The sequence below is a fragment of the Alexandromys fortis genome, unplaced genomic scaffold (genome assembly GCF_014885135.2).
Source record: "Alexandromys fortis isolate MF-2015 unplaced genomic scaffold, M_Fortis_MF-2015_v1.1 scaffold_187, whole genome shotgun sequence".
Lineage (NCBI taxonomy): Eukaryota > Metazoa > Chordata > Mammalia > Rodentia > Cricetidae > Alexandromys > Alexandromys fortis.
In genome coordinates, this window is record NW_026068088.1 from 1,014,274 (window position 1) to 1,019,005 (window position 4,732).

A 4,732-nucleotide genomic window follows, 5' to 3' on the forward strand; every position below is an offset into this window, starting at 1 on the left:
AAAAAAAAAAACCTAGCCCACAAACCATAATCCCAGAGAACGTAGACAACAATGAGGTTGTCTAAGAAAGGCATACATGGATCTAATGTACATGGGAAAGAGAAAAAGACAAGATCTCCTGAGTAAATTGAGAGGATGGGGACCTTGGGAGAGGTTTGAAGGGGAGGGGAGAGGCAGGGAAAGGAGCAGAGAAAAATGTAGAGCTCAATAAAAAATCAATCAAAAAATATATAAAACCCTGTTAAAGAAAGAAAAAAGAAATAAAGAAAGGAAGGAAGGAAGGAAGGAAGAAAGAAAGAAAGAAAGAAAGAAAGAAAGAAAGAAAGAAAGAAAGAAAGAAGAAAATCTGGCTAGAAACAAGTCAAGCTAAGGCCAGGCATTCATAAGAAACAATAAGTCTCCGTCTATTTATTTGGGAGCCGAGTGTGGTCCCCCAAAACATTTAAAATAAACAAAAACAAAAACCAACAAGAAAACCCACCAGGAGATATATTATATATTATGAACACTCACACAGATTCTCAAAGTGGGTTTATGTAGAAAATTGTTACAGGAGTTGAAGTAGAAAGGGAGGTTTGGACTCTGACCCTCACGCCTTCACAGGGGACACAGTTGTGGTGTTCTCTTCAGACTGTAAACAAATGATTTACCACTAAGCTGTTTGGAGGCAACACACCTAACATCAGAAGACCTTTCCGGAAACAAAAGGCATTTTAGGCTTCCCTGAGAAAGAGGCAGCTAAACTGAACTGAAATTATCTTTTGGAATCATGTGTCCTTTAAATGTTGCAGTCCTGGACTTCTTAGTGGAACAGCAAGAAGGGTGGGTACAGGCAGAGGCTACTGCTGATTGCTCACCCCACCATCCGTGGGACATCAGCAGGGTCTTCCTTGGCTATTTATTGCTCTCTGGGTACCAAGACTCAGAAGAAATCTGACTTGGTGCGCAGTTGGGGTTTTTACTCTTTTACTCTTTGGAGGCCTGCCACCCAGCTCCCAAATAAATACTCAGAAACTTATTCTTAATTATAAATGCCCGGCCTTAGCTTGACTTGTTTCTAGCCAGCTTTTCTCAACTTAAATTATCCCAGTAACTTTTGCCTCTGGGCTTTTTAACCTTTCTCTATTCTATATGTCTTTTTTCTTCTTACTCCTTAGCTGGCTGTATGGCTCTGTGGCTGGGTGGCTGTGTGGCTGGGTGGCTGACCCCTGACATCCTTCTCTCCTTCTCTCTCTCTCTTTTTTTTTTTTTTTTTTCTCCTCCTCGCTCTTCTCCTACTTATTCTCTCTGCCTGGCAGCCCTACCTATCTTTTCTCCTGCCTAACTATTGGCTGTTTAGCTCTTTATTAGACTAATCAGGTGTCCTAGGCAGACAAAGAATCAAAGCTTCACAGATTCTTCACAAATGCAACATCAAAGAATTTAACACATCTTAGCATCATTAAACAAATATTCCACAGTATAAACAAGGGAAACACATCTCAAACTAATATTCTCCTGCCCAAGATGGATAATGGTTAGACTCATGCCGGTAAGCCACAGTCAAGTGCAATATGCAAAATGGAGATGGGTTAAATTAATATGTGAGAGTTAGCCAATATAGGGCTGGAGATAATGGGTCAGGCAGTGTTTTGATTAATACAATTTCTGTGTGGTTATTTTGAGGCTAAGCTAGCCGGGCAATGGGACTAAAAGCAGGCCAACTCCTCACTCCTGATACTACAGAGTGGCACTCCAACATGGGGCCGCTCCTCTTTACAACAGGACATGCCAAAATAGAGTTCTGTAATATCCCCTCCATCCTGAAAGTACTGGTGTGCATGCTATGAAGGGACTTTCTTAATTGGTGCGTGAAGAACTCTGGAATCCCTCTTGAACATCAGTGAATCAGTTACACTGCATTTTTGTTGTTGATTCTGTTTAGTTCTTTGTCTTGTTATTGTTGTTGTTGTTGGAGATTTTGGTTGTTTTAGTCTGTTTGTTTGTCCATGGTTCCTTCTCCCTCGTGTAGCCTCTCTAATCCCCTTAGCATTTTTACAGTTGATACAAAGATAATATTACAGCTTATGTCATAAAAGAGTGTAGAGGGAGAGAAGGAGAAAAATAGGTGAGCACTAAGAGGAAAGTGTGGATGTGAATCTCCAATCTGTATGACTTAATCAATGCCAACACTTGACGCCATGGATTATCTTTACCAGCTGTGATGTCTCTGATCCTTTACCCTTGCTTTGCTTTGGGTTCTGAAGTCAGTTTCAAGACCTAGTGAAGAACAGTATCTATTTCACTTTACAGCAGAAGAAAGAAGATTTTAGAGAGTTCATTTTGTATTACATTGAGAAGAGCAGAAGAAGAAGAGGAGGAAGAGGAAGAAGAAACCACAATTGATAAACCTCAAGTGGAGTGAACCATTGGGACTAAGGTTTGCCAAACTTTACCACTTTCTTGAGTTATCTGTAGATACTGACGTCTGTTGTTTTTTAGTCATTTTGCTTCATCCACTTAAAGCAATGTTTCCATTCTGCATGGGGCAACTATCTATGTGAGCATGCTGGGACAGTATACATAAAACACCACAGCATGTGACAGAAAGAATAAGAATCATCCAGTATTAAAAGAAAAAACAATGAATCTACTTAAAAATCCAAAAATCTGTCTACCATATCATATTCATCTCTGAAGTTCCAGACACATAGAGCTGTCTTAAGAAATGTTAACCCAGGGCCAGAGTAATGGCTCAGCAGATAAAAGCATTTGCCATTCGAGTCCGAGTATGACATCATGGAACAATCTGTAATCCCAAAGCCCCCCAAGCAGAGATGGAGAGTAAAGACAAGAGAATTGACCAGAAGCTTGTGGGCCAGGCAATATAGCACACACAAGAAAACAAACAGTGACAAACCCTCCTCTGTGACAGCGTGGAAGGCAAGACTTCACTCTCACAAGTTGTCCTCTGACCACCACACAGGAGCAGTGTCAGGCACACCCCCTATACATGACAACAAACAAAAGTAAACTTTATAAAAAACAGGGTTTTTCATCCATAAGTTTGAAATGTTCAGGGTTGAGCATAATTCAATATTGAGAATATGTTTATCCAAGGAGTTTCCAGAAAAGGACTTTTCTCTGGATTCAGTCCTGATATCCTCATTTAGCCTCACAGATTTTGATACGAGTTCCAAGTGACTATGAAGACCAGAAAAAAAAGACAAGTGATATGAAAATAAAAGGGAGAAAACCAGGAGCAGAAGGGTCCAAGCTGAGAGAGCAGGCTGGAAAATGTGGGGGAGTAGGTAAAAGAGGGTCAAATAGTAACTATCTATGAAAACGCCACAAGGAAAGCTGCTACTCTGCTGATAGGGAAATGAACTATCAAGAAAACAAAAGATTCCGGTTCCTAGCAGGTTCCCCAAATGGCCTCATGCCTCTGAGTTCCAGATCTTCTTGGTATACTGAATAATGTGTCTGTTGAAATAGTCTACTGACGTCTCCAGATCCAAAGTCCAACCTCTTGTCTTTCACTGAGCTGCAGAGACTCCTCTGAAGAGACAAGCTTGTCAATCCTTGGAACTCCTGGAAGACTTGGCAAATGAGGAGCATGGGTAAGTGACAGAGACAGAGGTTTACGCATGGCGGCAGGTAGCTTTCTCTTCCTCTGAACTTTACTGGTTCTTGATGACTGCATACTCTCGTGTACTTTTCCTCCTCCATTACCTCAATTTTGTAAATATTCCTTTTAGTAAATTCTCAAACTATGATGATTGGGGGTGTCAGCTGTTCCATGATCTTGATAAATTATTGATACTTCATTGTCTCAAAGAATAATTTGTACACATGGGCCAACATATTTCATTGTACAGATCATTCTCTTTAGAGGAAGAAAGGATTTATACGAATTATGTTCATGTCCAAACACTCCTTACCTGGTTTCTTAGTTGGGGTTTCTGTTGCTGTGAAGAGATACCATGGCCAAGGCAATTCTTATAAAAGAAAACATTTCATTGTGGTTGCTTACAGTTCAGAAGTTCAGTCCATTATCATCATGGTGGGACATGGCAATGTGCAGGCAGACATGGTGCTAGAGAGGTAGTTAAGAGTTCTACATCTTGATCTGCCGACAACAGGAAGTGAACTGCGTCACTGGCTGTAAATTAAGCATAGGAAACGTCATAAGCCACCCCCACAGTGACCCATTTCTCCCAACAAGGCCATACCTACTCAAACAAAGTCACACCTCCTAATCGTGTCACTCCCTTTGGGAGCTTTTCTTTCAAACCACCACATCCCACTTCCTGGCCCCCAAAGGCATGTAGCCATATCATAATGCAGAAATTAATCAGTCAAACTTCAAAAGTCCCCATAGTCTATCACGGTCTCAACAATGTTTTAAAGTTCAAAGTCTCCTCTGAGATTCATGCAATCTTTTAACTGTAATGTGCAGTAAATTCAAAATTCAAAAGCAAATCACATACTTCCAACATATAATAACACAGGATGTACATTACTATTCCAAAACACAGGGAAAGGAACATAGCAAGGAAATACTGAACCAAAGCAAGAGTGAAAATCAGCTGAGCAAACTCCAAACTCTTCATCTTTATGTCTGATGTCAAAATTCTTTTCAGGTCTCCAATTCCTTTCAGCTTTGTTGGGCTGAAACATACTTCATTCTCTTAGACTGGCTCATCTCCCTGCTGCAGCTCTCCTGAGCAGGTGTTCCATCCCTGCGGCAGCT

General features: G+C 40.8%; 1 long non-coding RNA gene across 1 annotated transcript in view; it reads right to left on the reverse strand.

Moving 5' to 3' along the window:
* The window catches only part of LOC126488718 (uncharacterized), a 77,411-nt gene extending 73,303 nt beyond the window's left edge, over nucleotides 1–4,108 (reverse strand). Inside the window, exon 1 of the long non-coding RNA XR_007588784.1 lies at nucleotides 3,921–4,108. This is a non-coding gene — a long non-coding RNA (uncharacterized lncRNA). The remainder of the gene's footprint in view (nucleotides 1–3,920) is intronic.
* Between the last annotated feature and the right edge of the window lie 624 nt (nucleotides 4,109–4,732).